At 41.2% G+C, this 17,289-nt stretch overlaps 1 pseudogene; it reads left to right on the top strand.

Annotated features, from left to right (window-relative positions):
• The first annotated feature begins 16,918 nt into the window (after positions 1–16,918).
• Positions 16,919–17,079, top strand: LOC136388212 (large ribosomal subunit protein eL39-like; annotated as a pseudogene).
• Positions 17,080–17,289: the final 210 nt, after the last annotated feature.

Raw genomic sequence — 17,289 nt, 5'->3', positions numbered from 1 at the left:
CACAGGAGAAGCACCCATCTGCTTCTCCACCCCTCCCCCTCTCCTTCCTCTCTGTCTCTCTCTTCCCCTCCTGCAGCCAAGGCTCCATTGGAGCAAAGTTGGCCCAGGCGCTGAGGATGGCTCCATGGCCTCTGCCTCAGGCGCTAGAATGGCTCTGGTTGCGACAGAGCAATGCCCCAGATGGGCAGAGCATCACCCCCTGGTGGGCATGCCAGGTGGATCCTGGTCGGGCACATGTAGGAGTCTGTCTGCCTCCCCGTTTCCAACTTCAGAAAAATACAAAAAAATGGGCAAAAAGCTTGAATAGACATTTCTTTAAATATGACATACAAATGGCCAACAAATATACCATATATGAAAGGATGCTCAATGTCATTAATCATTAGGGAAATGCAAATCAAATCCACAATGATATATCATCTTATATTCATTAGAATGGCTACTTTAAAAAAAAACCCAAAAGATATCAAGTGCTGATAAGGATGTGAAGAAACTGGAACTCTTATGCACTGTTGGTGAGAATGTAAAATGAATTAGCTGCTATGGAAAAGAGGACAGTGGTTCAAAAGTTAAAAACAGAATTGTTATATCATCCAGCAGTCGCACTGCTGAAATATCAGGATCTCAAAGCAATATGTGCACACCCAAGTTCATAGTAGCACTGTTTACAATAACTAAGGGGTGAAGCAACCCAAATGTCCACTCACAGATGAATGGATAAACAAGGGGTTACAATAGAATATTATTCAGCCTGAAAAAGGAAGGAAATTCTGACACATGCTACAACATGGATGGACCCTAAGGACACTACGCTAAGTGAAACAAGCCAGTACAAAAAGACAAATACTGTATGCTTCTACTATATGAGGTATCTAGAGTAGTCAAATTCATAGAAACGGAAAGTGGAATGATGGCTGCCAGTGGCTGGGAGGTAGGGGAAATGGGGAGTTATTGTTTAATAGGTGGAGAGTTTCAGTTTTGCAAGAAGAAAAAGTTCTGAACATTGGTTGCACAAAATGTGATACTTATTACCATTAAACGGTACACATAGAAAGGGGTAGGATGGTAAATTTTATATTAAATTTTTACCACATTAAAAAAATTAATATTTGTGTTTCACGTATCTGCTGTACAGTCCCCCTTATCCATGGAGGATATATTCCAAGTCCCCCAGTGGATGCCTGAAACTGCAGATCATACCTAATGTTATATATGCTGTTTCTTCCTACACACGCATGCCTATGATCAAGTTTAACTTATAAATTAGGCACAGTAAGAAATTAGTAACAACAATAATAAAATAGAACAATTATAACACTATACTATAATAAAAGTTATGTGAATGTAGCATTATTAAGTAAAATAAGAGTTACTTGAACTCAAGCACCATGATCCCAGGACAGTCACCTGATAAATGAGATGTTCTGAGTGACTCATGGCAGGGAGTGTGCACAGCATGAGATGCTGGACCATGGGATGACTCACATCCTGGGTAGGACATAGTGGGACAGTGTGAGATTTCATCACACCACTCAGAACGGTGCACAATTTAAGTTATGAATAGTTTATTTCTACAATGTTCTATGTAATGTTTTTAGCCCTGACTGAGCAAGGGTACAAAAACAAGAGACAATGGGTGACTACTGTACCTAATATGCATTAACTTTTTTTAGAAGTATCATGTCTTAGCAAGGGTCATATCTTTACTTACCTAGCTTTACAGTCAAACGGACTTGACCCTCCACTCCTAACCAGTGTCTCAGCCAGGCCAGGCGTAAGATAAAATGCCAACACCCAAAAGAAGCTAATGACAGATTGTGGCACTAAATAGATATTTTCTTGAATACCTCTTATGTAGCTTGGACTATGCTGGTAGGGAATTACAAGAGTGCTTCCTTCTTTTTTCCTAGAGCAGGGAAAATTGGTTTGGCCTCTGGAGGGGGATTGAGTGATGAGCCACCGTGGCATGCGGTTTTCACAGTGTGCTTTCCTTAGTATGCAAGAGGCCAGTACAATGCACTTGTGGTGCCACACTGGCCAGCCTGTTGTATAGGCTATATGGCTCTATGGCCAACCCTGCAGAAGGGGAGTAGGGCTATTTCTGCCTACGGAGCATAGAGGGCTAGAGGCTCAGAGGGTACACAGGGCAGGAAGGGGATTCTCTGCAGAGGGAAACCACAGGAGCAGACACATGCAAGTGCCAGACTCTAGGTGGTATTTAATGAACACAGGAGGACCAGGCATCAATTCCAAAGGATGAGACAATACATCTGAGTACTTTTTGCATCCCGTTGTTGACAAATTCTGTTGAACTGAACAAATTTCAAGAACTTGAAAACATTTTGATTGTGTGTGTCTTGGGTTGAAGAAGGAAGAGTTGGGTTTATATATACATATATATGTATACATACATATACATGTACACATACACATACATGTACACACATATACACGTACATATACATATACAGTACACATGCATATACTAGTACACTTACATATACATGTACACATACATATACATACAAAAAGAAGGATTATTATCTTTAGAAACATCTAAACACTGTCATCTGCCAAGCTGACTCCCCTGGCAAGATGTCTGTCCATAATTATTTTTTCCAGTCATTTTCATTGTCACTTTGTTCTTTTAAGATACCAATATCACCTTTTGGGGGACAGGAATTTTAGGTCAACTGAAAGGCCAAGCAGTAAGTATTTCAATTAAACAAAAGACATTACAGCCACGCCAAATAGCTCCTACCATATTAAGCTACAATGGAAACATCAAGGGCAAACGTGAAGGGTTATGAAGGGAAGTGAGTTTTCTTTCCAGGAGAGCTGAGAGGAGTAGTTCTTTCTATACCCTGATTATTTGGCACCTGAAGAACACATGATGCCAGGAAAAAGTCCAGAGGGCTCAAGGGGAAAAGCCAAATGGAAAAGTATAAAAGAGACAAGTGGCTACCCTTGCTGATGCCCTCCCAATGCTCCCCAATGACTGCTTAAACCAGAAGCTGCAGGACTACTGTGTTCATGGCAGCCTGGGGCTCCTGATGAATTTTACAAACCTTGAAGAACTCTTTTGTGTGTGTGTGTGTGTGTGTGTGTGTGTGTGTGTGTGTGTGTGTGTGTGTGTGTGTGTGTTTTGGTGCCAAAGCTACCAGAGTGGATGCTGTCCTGACTTGGAATCTTTGCCACTGAGACTCAGCATTCCTCAAACCACCAGTTAAGAGCTCAGAAGCAGTTGCAACACCCAATTCCACACTTCAGGAGGAAGCACTGATCTAAAAGTAAGGGGGATAGACAGACACCTCCACAATGCCTGCAGGGGCCACCAGGAGAACCCCAATGGGGAATCGATTTTACCTGTTTAGCTGTGTCCCTTTAGAGCAGAGTAACTTCTTAAAAATAAAACCAACCCCATCTTTTTCCTCTCCTACTGCTGACTCTCCCAGCTGATAAATTGATAAAAGTTCTGCAAGAGAACCCAGCTTGTTCAGCCTAGCTATCCACGTCTGTTCTTCACAGCAGGTATGTTCAACTTTATCTTCAATCAAGAAAACTCAGATTGAGATTGCCAGAATTCCTCCAAGCCTCATCCCGGCTCCTTCAGTGGTTTTTGTGAGCCTCACAGATTTCACGGCAGCGAAACCACTGCAGGATGTTAGACTTCTGAAGGTGCTGCATAGGGGTGTTTGGACTTGATTGGGTAAACTTAAAATACTTTGCATGGGCATGCTCTCAGTCGTTCTTTGTTCAAAGAACTAGCAGCATATTTGTGCATGTAGAGTGAGAAAGCAAAGACAGAATCATTTGTAATTGTTCTTATTTCTTTTGATCACATAGTGAATATAGCAAAACAGTAGGTTGTTGATGTTATTGTCTTCCTTCTATTATAGGTGCGTAAGTTCTATAACACACGCTGTCAGTCTCTGATTCGTTTTTGGCATCTTACAAAACTAGATCTATATCTTACAAATAGTAAATTATCCAAAAAGAAGTTTATGAACTAAGTGAATAATAGACTGCTCACGAAAATTAGGGGATATTTCAAAATGAATATGAAGCAATATAATATCCCCTAATTTTTGTGAGCAGTATATTAATAAGAAAAAAATAAACCCCGAGTGTCCCAAGGTTGTTAGCTTTTAGCCAACAGTGCCTGAGGCAGAAGGAACTATCTTACTGGCATATTATTTTCAACTGCTTACCTAGCTGCTTCTCAACATCAGAAGAAAAAAATCCACTAATCAGAGTTTTGTCCTTATCAGAAAGAAGTTAAAGATTTTTGTCATTTATTCTGAACTGATTTCAGCAAGCTGTTTTGAAAAGTGAGTTGCTTTATCAATCTGGAAAGAAGGTCAGGTATTATATGCTAGCCTTTGGGAGGAAAGATTACCGATCTCTTGCCCCAACAGCAGCGGGTCAGGAATTTTGAACTGCCTTTCCTGGAGCAGTGATGGACCTACATCTATCCATCTACATTCCCACACTCATACATCTGCTCCATCACCATTGTTTTGACGGTTAAGAAAAAAGCATTTTTGAGGCAATAGCTGGACTTAGGGGTATGCTCTGGGCAATTAGACAAGAGCAACATAACTGGCCTCTCTGAAGATTGAACCTGCATTCATGACCTCATCAACATCATGTTTTGTAAATAAATATGTATCATGTTTCTTACCTTTCCATGAAGAAACATATATGAAAGGACACAAACACACAAGTATATTTCACACAGAGATTTAAGTGTGTGTTTAAGCACTTATGTAGAAAAGCATTTTCTATGGCTGATTCCAAGGTCTGATAATCTGATTTGTCCTGAAAATGCCCAGGTTGTTATCCACATGTCTGTTAATGTCTCTCTTAACATAGACTCAAATCTTCAGAGAAGACCAATAAACAATCCTCTTTTCCATTAGTGCTTCTCTGAGTCCATCAGCTTCCTGCTCTGAACTCCCCTTCTAGAACTCTTTGTAAACTCCCTCCCCCCTTTCTCTCTCTCTCTCTACCTACTTTTCTTACTCCTTTCCTCCCTCCCTCCCTTCTTCCCTCCCTCCCTCCTTCCCTACTTTCTTTCCTTCCTCCCTTCCTTCCTTCCTTTCTTCCTTCCTTCCTTTCCACAAATAGTGTTGAACCAGACACTGCTTTAGTCACTGTGACTACACAGGAAAGCAAGAAACTCCAAATCCCTGCCTTCATGGAACTTATATCGTCTCATGAAAAGAGAAACAATAAAGAATGTAAGTGAATTACACTTACAGCAGATCAGATGATGATGAGTGTGTAAGTAAAGAAGGAGTTAGGGATTCCTAGGAGGGGAGGCAGTGACATTAAATAGTGTGTTCTAGAAGGGCTTCCCAGAGTAGACAACATTTAAGCAAGGAACTCAAGGTGGTAAGAAGGTGGCCCCCAAGCAGAGTCCTTGTATCAAAAGCCAAAAGGGAATGGCCCTCAGAAATAAATGGCAGACCCTCCTTACTCGGCTCCATGGTAATCAGTGAGTTAATTATGTATCACGTAGTATTCAATGACTTATCTTTGGCAGAAAGACAAGAAATGGACATCTGAGTCTCCCCCGCCTTCCCCTAACTTAATCCTCAAAGACAATGATGAAGAATGCACTCTCTGACTCTCCACAACAAGAGAATTTCTTAGACAATGAGGTGAGATGACTCCAGTAGTCATGAGTCCAAAGCTGAATGGCCTTATACCACACCCAGACAAAACCCAAGGGTAAAGTTAAACATTTCACACAGGGAAAAATCTTATTGTTTTCAAAGTTTCAATCAATAAAAGAAAAGGGGGAAGAGGGAGAAAGAGAAAACTTGAGTGGAATCTACAGAGGAAAATAGAGATTTTGCTAAGCAAGTCCAGGGGACAGTCTAAGGATAATCTGCTGATGAGATTCATGTTTGCTTGCATGGGTAGAATGTGCAGGTGTTAGCCAGCCAACCCCTCTAAGGGACATAAGGCACCACACCACTGCTGCTCACAATATTTTAATATTTAACAGCATCAGTGAATGAGTACTCTATAATAGATCCTGTGGTAAACACTAGAAATACAAACAGAAGCAACACACAGCTCTTGTCAGGTTTGTGAGAGCTCATGCACCACGAGTTGACCTGGTTCCCAGTCAAACTGCACTGAATGCCTCTAACTAGTATTCTTCGGTTTAGAACCCTTAGATCTATGTAATGACAAGTTAAGATAACAGTGGAAAATATATATATTTTAAAAACCCAACCATAACTTGAATGGAAGATGGAATCCAGAATAAGTGGCATCAGACATCTCATAACAACACAGGGCAAGAAAGCCTTTCTTACACTTTTGCTTGGCATAAACGTGATTATCAGGAGGAATATCTTGAAGTTCATATGCGAGTGTCCTGCTGAGTTATCCATCTTGAGCATGAAAGAGGGCTGGTAATCCTGCACTCTGGGAAGACCAGCCTTCTGGACTTAGCAACCATCAGTAATGTTTAAAGCCACTTTTATTAAAGAGCTCCCTTTTCCCAAGAAGAGTCAGACTTGTCTTCTAACCAAAAACACAATAAAAAACAGGAGGTCAATGCCTTTTTCTACTTTTACACACATGTCAGATGACATTCATGGTCCTTAGAAAGGAAAAATATTTTCCCTATGCCTCATAGGCTATCTGCCTGGGGTCCTGTAAATGAGATGGATTAAAGGTAGGTTACTAAGAGAAAAACAAACAGAAGTTTATTCATTTACATACACAGGATACTTAGTGATGAATAACTCAAAGAGGTGGTTAGAACTTGTGCTTTATACCACCCTAATGAAAGAACAATAAATAAATTTTTAGAGAAGTGACAAGGCTAAGGAAAAAAGACTTTCTAGGGTGGCCAGTTGTGGGAAGGCAATATATAAGGAACTAATGGAAGGTAAAGCTAGTTAGCAAAGTTTGTTACCGGTACATAGATTCCTCTGGAATCTGTGCTATCTCTGGGCTGAGAAGGGTCTAGGGTTATCTCTGATGATTAACTTCTGTCTTTCCTGGTAGAGAGGGGTGGGGGAACCTTCACAAACTTTTGTCCTACTTTTTCAGGCAAAAAGGGGGAAGGCAGAAAATTTTTCTTGTATCTGCTTATTCTCAATTGCTTTCAGCTCTAAATAATCCCTATGCCATAGTGGCATGCTTTGGAATGGCATATTCTGATACTCTGCATAGCATGACAAATTGTAGTTATGACCCTATGGCCAACCAAAGACTTTCCCTGCCTGTACAGGAAATCCAACCCATTCGTAGATATATTTCTGAGTTCTAGGTTTCCAATCCTTGTAAACAACACCAAACAAAAACATGGTCTTTCCTATCTTTCCACCACACCAGTAAGTTATAAGGAGCTCTGCACATTCAACTATCATCAAGTCTTGATTATTGCTCTAAACCAGTGGTAGTCAACCTGGTCCCTACCTCCCACTAGTGGGCGTTCCAGCTCTCATGGTGGGCGGTAGCAGAGCAACCAAAGTATAAATAAAAAGGTAGATTTTACTATAGTAAGTTGTTTTATAAAGATTTATTCTGCCAAACAGCAAAAATCCGACATAAAGTACTTGGTAAGTAATTATTATATGCTTTAACTTGCTGTAACTCTGCTTTATAAATTTTATAAAGTAAAGTTACTTCCCTACTTTATAAATCACCATTACTGTGGAACCGGTGGGCGGTTAGAAAATTTTATAACAAACAGAGATACAAAAGTGGATGGTAGGTATAAAAAGGTTGACTACCCCTGCTCTAAATGAATTATGTCTATGGGTAAATTTAAATGGCACATTTAAAATTATATTTGACTTTAAAATCTGTCCTGGAATGGCACTTGACAATAGAACTGGCTGAGGTTCTAGTAATACATTCTGTTTGAATTGACTTCAAAGATAATAGTGGATATTTACTAGAAAGATCTGAATAAAAAGCTACTTAGTCTTCCAAACTCTGTTGATCAACCTTCCCAGCTCTGTAGTCTATGGTGTGTCACCGGAGGTCAGGTTTTCTTTCCCTGAAACTTTCCTAGAGTAAGAAAGATGGTGAAGTAGTTGGATATCAGTATACTGTAAAGAGAAGAAAATATAAGATTGACCAGCAGAACAACTGCCAGCAGTGAGAATCAATATGGAGTAATAATAAAAAAAATGTTGCTGGGTTAATAGAAAAAAAAAGAAAGTTTTCAAGATTTGTTCTGGCCTGGCAGAAATGTCACACAATCATATCATCTGAAAGTGCCTTGCCTTTGATCAGCTGTCTGACTCTGAGCAAGTTATGTAAGCTCTCTGATCTTCTGGGAGGTTTTTGTCCCTGCTATAAAATGGGAAGAATAATACTCATGTTTCCATAGTGTAAGAATTAGACATGTCTTTAAAACACCTTGTTTAGTGACAATCAGTGGTTAACTCCTAGAACAGTGTCCAGCAGTTGGTATTTAATAGTTATTGAATGAATGGCAGTTTATAACAACAACAACAATATATAGAACTTTGTAAAAGGAAAAATAATAATATATAAAATAAAATTATTATCGCATTTTTATGTAATTTATGACTACTTTTTATGCACTTCTGAAATAACTTGAGTCAACCAATATTTGGGCCAGGGTACACTAAAAGACAAACAGCTTCATTTTAATAGCAAGAGGATTAATTCCATACTCTGAAAGAGAAACTATTATCCAAAATTGTGGCATTTAACAGTTATTCTGAAAGACTTGGAATTTTTAAAGAATTCCAGGAAACCAGAGGCTTCTTAGGTAATGAATCATAGAGAAAAGAGTCACCATTTTCTGACTCAAGGTTGATTCTCTAATGTTCCAAGAAGGTCACAGACTTTCCATTACCTTAACTTACACTGACCTCTTGTAATGACAAAACCAAGCATGACTCAGGGAAACACTGAAGGCTTGGCCTTCAGGCCAAGTGAGAAAGTGTCTCTTTCTGCCATTGACATGGATTTCTGATATGGGCTTAGACTTCTAATTGTTTTTACTCAGCTCTGGGTCTCCTCTTGAAAGAAATTATTCTTTGGCCCTTTTATTTCAATCTTAATTTCATCTGGGCATTTATTGCTTACTTCCCTAAGATGTATGTAACCAGAACTAATACACACACACACACACACACACACACACACACACACACACACGCATATACTACTCTGTGTGTGTGTGTGTGTGTGTGCGTGTGTGCGCGCTCGCGTCAGCAGGTTTTAGTCTCTTGCTTTTCCCATTTAACAGCATAGCACCATGACCTTTTCTGCATGTTACCTCTGCTCCTGATAGGGAATTGGGGTGAGCCTTGGCCCAGTACAGAGTGCCATGAATTTGTCTTCCATCTATTCTCCAAGTGTAATTTCTGAGTTTTCTCATGACAGCAATCACAAGTCCAGGGGTCCATTTCTCCTCTTCATGAAGCATTCAAAGGTCCACAGTACACTAGAGTGACTTGGGGAAGGAGGGTCAAGTCGAAGTAACACCAAGGTCTCTGGCACAGGGGCCTTGACTGCTGGATGAAAGGTTATCTTGGAGAGTCATAGCCAGAAGGCAGAGCTAAGGAAAGTACTTCAGCAACAGCCAAGGGGCCTAGAGGCCTGACCCTGTGCATCCGTGTTATTCACGGGAGAGGCACTTGCAGTCAGACCAGCCGGGACTGCCTGCCTAGAGCCTTTTCATTTCTCTATTGCTTCAGAGCTCAGGTTTTGTAAGTTCTAGATCCAGAGAAGCAATGTGCTGGAGGCTAAGAGATCTGGTGTGAGAGTTGTCTCAGAACGCTTGTGTTGAGTGCTCTGGGACAACTGAAGAAGATAAAGAAATGCCCACACCCTGGAAGACATCTCCGAGGCAGTGCCATCGCTCTCTGAAAGAGGCACCGTCCTGTATACCTGTCACTTCTACTCATCCAAAGTCAAGGTCATCCACAACAGTCCTTTATGGGAAAGGCCACTCCCCAGTATCTTGTCCTATTACAAGACCCTCCTGCTCTGAAATTCCTGATCCCAAAGATCTCTTTGTGATCAAACTCTTTCAGTTCATGTTTGGAGTCACTCCTTAGAATGCAACATGGCCCCAGGAATGTTTGGCCAACAGGTTCCCATCTTCTTCTGCAGTGAGGTCCTCACAACATTTTTAAGACACTTAAAACATCCAACTCCTCTCCCAGAATAACAGCCTGCTCACCCTACACTTAAGTGACTCAGTAAGGTCACTTAAATGACTCTTCCCAGAACAAGAAAATCCTTTCAAAGTGATACTGCCCAGCAGGACAATGGAGTCTATTCACACCATACTCATGCAAGGGAGGAGATCACGCAAGCGTTTCTTCCGCTAACAACAATGATCCGCTATACTGCGTTTTCTGCCCCCCACTCACTATACACTGTAGCAATTGCCAGCTTCTGTCTATGGTGCCCACAACATATGCTCCAATGCTTTGCTGGTTTACATCTCACTGGCAGCCTGTATGTTGGCTTCTCAGTCTGTATGTTACACACAAAGCTAAATACACCCATGTCTTTGCCTTCAATCAGTAAAAATGACAGCATGTTTAAATATGTGAATACACACATATGCACGCATACACACAATGTTGACACATCCCACTGGCAAATTATGAAATGTAGTTTTTGCCCTTGCTATGTAAAGCTGCTTGAAAACCATGATCTTAACCATATTTGATGGAACATATTTCAGGAATAGACAAAATAATATGTGAACTGAAGAGTTAATGTCATAATACACTTGTTCCATAGTGCAAGAAAATCTCAGTCACAGTTTGATAGAGAGTGGGGAATTATGGTAGAACCCACTACAATATGACAAATGCAGATCCAAAAAGATGTATTACGACCTGGCTGGTGGCACAGTGGATAGAGCATTGTCCTGGAGCACAGAGGTTGCTGGTTCAATCCCAGGATTGCCAGCTGGATTGACTTGACCAGCTGGCACTGGTTTGAGCCCAATTCAGGGCATGTATGAAAAGCAGTCAATGGGTGCACAACTAGGTAGAGCAATGAGTTGATGGTTCTCCCTCTCTCTCTCTCTCTCTCTCTCTTTCTCTCCCTCCCCCTCTTCTTCTCTTCCTTTCCTTCTCAAAAAACAAAACAAAACAACAAAATCGACAGACTATAGATTGGGTAACAAGGACAGTTTCATTAGTGCGTTACTATAAGGTAAATAAGATTACCTAGCCTGCCCACTAGAATTTATCCTAGGGAATTCTTAGTGTGATCCAAATCCATCCAGATCTTTGTTGCATTTTGGAGTCAGTTGGCGAGAGTTCTTTCTGCTCCCATCCCACCACTCACCAGATATCAGTGGAGTCTAAAGCTGGCTGGGACTTGCAGGACAGTGAGAGTGACTGCAGGAATCTCCTTCCCTATGGAAAGCTGTTCTGTCTACCCAACCTGCAGACCAGCCCAATGGCATACTGCAGACTTACACTCCGGCGGCCTGCTTCCCAGTTCAGATTGCCTGCAGTTTCCCCATCAAACTTCATGCTCCCTTTCCTGGTCTCAGTCTATTTCCTAGAATGTAAGAACATTAGTTCACTTACATTTGAAAATTGAGACTGAATGGAGCAGAGAAGCTCATTGAATTACATGCAAATTTGTATAATCCTGGGGTGTGTTATCCTGGGATTTTACTTGATTGTAGCCTCCTTGTGTGCTTGTCTCCCCCACCCATATCCTAAACTCCCACTTATGACCAGAGGCAAATAAATATTTCCCAAATCATTTAAAGCTTCTTTTATTCCACATTCTACAGTCATATATATCAGTGGTCCCCAACCCCCAGGCCACGGACCTGTAGCGGTCCGTGGGCCATTTGGTACAGGTCCGCAGAGAAAGAATAAATAACTTACATTATTTCCGTTTTATTTATATTTAAGTCTGAACGATGTTTTATTTTTTAAAAATGACCAGATTCCCTCTGTTATATCCGTCTAAGACTCACTCTTGATGCTTGTCTCAGTCACGTGCTACATTTATCCGTCCCACCCTAAAGGCCGGTCCGTGAAAATATTTTCTGACATTAAACCAGTCCGTAGCCCAAAAAAGGTTGGGGACCACTGATATATATGATGCAACAATAAACCAATAACATCAGGGCCAACATTATATGTCAGGTGTGTTGATCCTATGAGTAGTAACTCAAATCTTCTGATAGCTGGCACAAACATTTAAAGAGGAATGGATGGCCCCTGCTCTTCAAAATTCCTGAAATCACACAATATTAAATAAATGATTTCTTAGAAGCCAAACGCAATTATCAGAAAAAAAAACCTTCATAAAGCACATTTTTGAGCTGTGGCTGGCAGTGACGGGGTTTTGTCTGGAGAGAGATTGTATTACAGTACCAGAGTAATAATTAGGCACACACACAAAAAATGTCATTTCTGTGCCAGTGGTGAAACTAAGATGTCTGGACGTCAATATAAATAGACATCAGGATATGATACGAGGGGTTGAAAATATCATTGAGATTGTGGGTGTTTTGTTGGCAAAATAAAGACATTGAGCAAGCACATATATTATTCCAGGGAGCCACAGACTGCCAGAAATCAAAGCTCAAGTGTAGAAGTGCCTGTTGTCTCTTTAGTGAGGGGGCACAAAGCATGGGTACTTTCCAAGTTGGTAAACCAAACATTTGTTTGTGGGGAACACCCAATACATATCAGTACAGGTGCAACCACAAATTCTTCTCCGGGGACAGGGTGAGGAGGAGACAAATGGAATCAGTGCTTATCATGAACAGCTCGATTAAGAAGATGTTACCATCCATCCCGACAGTGAGGTTTTCAACCTAACCTGAGTTCAGAAATCAGAGATGACTGCAAATACCTTATGACTTTGTGAGTTGTTAAAACTAATTTTGAATGAAGAAAGGTAGTTTTAGAAAGAGTATCTATATGACTTCCTCCAATTCCATTCCTCTGAACTACATGCTGGCCTTGAGAGCCAGAAATGAGAACTGGCTCACTGCTTTGCCATTGCAGAGTTGTGCGTGTAACTTCCATGGACCAGCTTAAGGTTGTGATGTGTAGCTCACTCCCCTGGCATTGTTCAGAAAAGGACATTTGCAGTACTCCAGTGCCAATGCAACTGTCAACCTACTTTTGTCTGGCTCTGTATATATTAGTCTACGGAGATTCCCTTAGTCACTAACCAAATGTAGATCAGTTTCTCAACTTTCCTTTTCCAGGTCAGCAACATATATCTTGGGAAAACCAATATATTTCCACATTTCCTAAGAGATGAATAACTCTTCTTTTAAAAGTTTGTGAAGCCTGATTAAGCATGGCACAGTGGATAGAGCATTGACATAGGACACTGAAGACCCAGGTTCAAAACCTAGGGTCACCAGCATGAGTGCGGGGGCCACCAGCTTGAGTATGGGATCATAGACATGACCCTATGAGCTCAAAGGTCACTGGCTTGAGCAAGGGGTCACTGGCTCAGCTGGAGCCCCAATCAAGGCACATATGAGAAAGCATTCAATGAACAACTAAAGTGCCACAGCTATGAGTTGATGCTTCTCATCTCTCTCCCTTCCTGTCTGTCTGTCCCTGTCTGTCCCTCTATTTCTCTAAAAAAATAAAATAAAAAGAAGTTTTTAAAGAGGGCAATCTTACAGCTTGTTGTGAGCCCAATACTCAAAGTATCAGAGAGGATTTCTTGATGCCTCCCCAACACTTTGCTATTGACAGGTAAAGAAATAATTCTGAGCGGCGAAGGGAAAGATGGAAGGGCTTGTATTGCAATGTTCAGCTCTCGCTTTCTCTCTCCTCAAAAGCTTTTGGTCTTAAGTTGGATTTTTTTGTTTGTTTTTTCCCTCCAACTTTAAAGTTGGGTCATTATAGTCCCCTGATGGGGCCTCTCCTGACAGTTGCCCTTTGGAATATATTGCTGTTGTATAACTGTTAATGAGACAATACAAGCCAAAATGTAAGCCTTTTTTTTTTTTTTTTTTTTTTTTTTTTTGGTACGAGAGAAAATTTTCTTTCATTTTCTTTTATTTAATTGATTTTAATTTATTGTGTGTACATAGATTCTAGTGTCGCCCTGAATGCATTCCCCCTCCCCCCTATTCCCCTCAACATCTCCCTTGTAAGCCTTTTTATTATACCAAAAATGCAACCTTAATTGTAAAAGTGTAAGTAACGGTCCTTTGGCTGACTCGCCCTCCGGCTGAGATTGGCAAGGCATTGTGACCCTGCCACAAGCTGTAATTTACACAACTGTAAACTTCCCTTCCCTCCACTTCCTCCTCCTTACCCATCCTACCAACCGCCTCACTTTTTTAAATATAAAGCTGTCCTTTCTGGTCATAGCTCATGGCTAGTTTATAGCAAGACTCTCTTGATACTCAGCCAGACTTTGATGATTTTTTTTAAAGGTGCCAGTTAAGGATACTGTTAAGAATAAATTTCTCCACAAGTTTAGAGGAAAAATTCTCCTGCACCCTTTCCCATAAGTACTAAAATAAAGTCAGAATGTCCTTTATTTCCCATCCCCACAAAACTATAGTTTGCTTCAAAGAGTTCTTCTTCCTAATGTTTGAAATCAGTGGTCAATGTTTATGAACCGTGAAGTTTTCTGAACACATTCTATGGTAGATATCATACTGCAGTGAAATTTTAAGAACAGATTGAGGTATAGATATAAATAACTCAAGGAGCTCACAAGATTAGTAGAGGAGGAAGAATACCACCCAATGACACATATGATGAATGATTGGGCAATACAATGAAGTTTCTCAAACCATGGGACCTTAGAATGTAGAATAGCACGATAATTAAGATCACTACCCTGGCCGGTTGGCTCAGCGGTAGAGCGTCGGCCTGGCGTGCGGGGGACCCGCGTTCGATTCCCGGCCAGGGCACATAGGAGAAGCGCCCATTTGCTTCTCCACCCCCCCCTCCTTCCTCTCTGTCTCTCTCTTCCCCTTCCGCAGCCAAGGCTCCATTGGAGCAAAGATGGCCCGGGCGCTGGGGATGGCTTCTTGGCCTCTGCCCCAGGCGCTAGAGTGGCTGTGGTCGTGGCAGAGCGACGCCCCGGACGGGCAGAGCATCGCCCCCTGGTGGGCAGAGCATCGCCCCTGGTGGGCATGCCGGGTGGATCCCGGTCCGGCGCATGCGGGAGTCTGTCTGACTGTCTCTCCCCGTTTCCAGCTTCAGAAAAATACAAAAAAAAAAAAAAAAGATCACTGGCTTTAGAGACAAACTCTTTGCCTTTGAATCTAGCCCATCATTTATCAGTTGTGTAATGTTAATCAAGTTACAAATTCTCTGAACCTCTGTCTTCACATCTGTAAAATGGAGCTAATATTAGTCCTTCTTTCAGAGTGAATATAAAGCACTCAGCACAGTCTCTGGCACATAGTAAGCTCTTAATAAATGTGAGCTGTTGTTCATTAGTCATTTTTCAAGGTTTGAATCAAATGTGAAGACCTTTAGATTCCAGCTAAATTCTATTCTCCAACTTTATCTTTAACAATTTTTTAAAAATTAAATGTAAACATTTAGATTAAAATGAATATGCATATAGAACACATACAACAGCACTATATCAATTCTTCATTAAAAAACATTTTTAATTACAAATGCACAGCCTTCTAAGTGGTATGGATTCCAAGAACAATCCAGTAGGATAATGCATAAGAATACGAATTTAAATTGGTAAAGCTGAGAAAGAGGTAATTGTTCTACATGAATAAGAGACTGGATGCTTAATTATGGTAGATTGGGAGTTTATTTTCTCTTCCAAGACTGCTAAAATGCTAAGAATTGGATTTTAAAGTTATAGAACAAACACAAAACAGATCACAAGGAGCAATCCTGCTGATGAGCAAGTCAATTTTTGGAAACATCAATGAAATCAAAAAGTGGTTACTGACTTAACTGCAGTCAAAAGTGTCTACAAAGGGGCACCTGATTAAACACAAGCCAAGAAGCTCTGAAAGACTCTAAAGGACTTGGAGGCATGTGGGACCACAGAGGGTAAAAGGGAGGCCTGCAGATGCCCAGCCCTGTTGCCATCTGTTTATGTGGTCATATGCTAGGGCTGCCAGAGGAGAGTATGAGCTCAGCCATCCTGCTTTGCTCAGTCATTCTCTGTGAGCTTCCCCAAGAAAAGGACGAGCTTGACTTAAATGCTGATCTAGATCCTGAAGGAGCTAACTGCAGTGAGTCTTTTCTTAAAGGGAGATCTGAGCCATGCTCTGTATCTGCCCACTACCTAGCTCTTACCCTGAGCTTCTATTCTGGTGATGAGAACACATATAAGCTTATGATTACTATTTAATATGGTATGTAAAATGCACAGGTTCAACTCACATTAGCTAAGTGAAGGAGTGAATTGGTGGGACAGAGAGGGAATGAAGACTCACCCTAGGTCTTGATCTTGTTTTTGTCTGCCTTATTTAGCACGCCAATGTGAAAGATTGAAATGAGGCACCTCTGGCTTGACCAGGCGGTGGCTCAGTGGATAAAGCGTCGGACTGGGATGTGGAGGACCCGGGTTTGAGACTCCGAGGTTGCCAGCTTGAGTGTGGGCTCATCTGGTTTGAGCAAAGTTCAGCAGCTTGGATCCAAGGTTGCTGGCTCAAGCAAGGGGTTACTCGATCTGCTGAAGGCCCGCGGTCAGGGCACATATGAGAAAGCAATCAATGAACAACTAAGGTGTTGCAACAAAAACTGATGATTGATGCTTCTCATCTCTCTTCGTTACTGTCTGTCTGTCCCTATATATTCCTCTCTCTGACTCTCCCTCTGTCTCTGTAAATAAAAAAAGGAAGGAAGGAAGGAAGGAAGGAAGGAAGGAAGGAAGGAAGGAAGGAAGGAAGGAAGGACCTCTGTCCTCCACTATTGCGGTGTATGTGGTTGATTCTTCTTCGCCAATGTCTTCTCCTCACGAGACTTTCAGGATCAACAGGTTCCTGGTCACAGAACAAAAGCAGAATCAGCCCATTTCCCCCAATAGATTCAGAAGAAAACTAGTAATACAATCAGGTACAACTCCTAAAAGAGACTCTGGAGAAAAACCAAGCCGGATCTATGACGAACCACACATGAGAAATGGCTCACATATTTATGCTGTATCCAGGTTGCTTACATCTGACCATATCACTAAAAAGATCACTACCAGCTGGACATTTGGCATTTGAGTGTATCTTATTGGGAGAATTTTTCTCTTTGTTAATTTTTTTCTGCTCTAATATGTTGGTTCAGTAATAAATATGTGAGACCTTTAAAAAAAAAGATTGAAAGA

This window comes from Saccopteryx leptura, chromosome 1 (assembly GCF_036850995.1).
Source record: "Saccopteryx leptura isolate mSacLep1 chromosome 1, mSacLep1_pri_phased_curated, whole genome shotgun sequence".
Classification (NCBI taxonomy): domain Eukaryota; kingdom Metazoa; phylum Chordata; class Mammalia; order Chiroptera; family Emballonuridae; genus Saccopteryx; species Saccopteryx leptura.
This window is presented reverse-complemented; position numbering and strand designations above follow the sequence as displayed.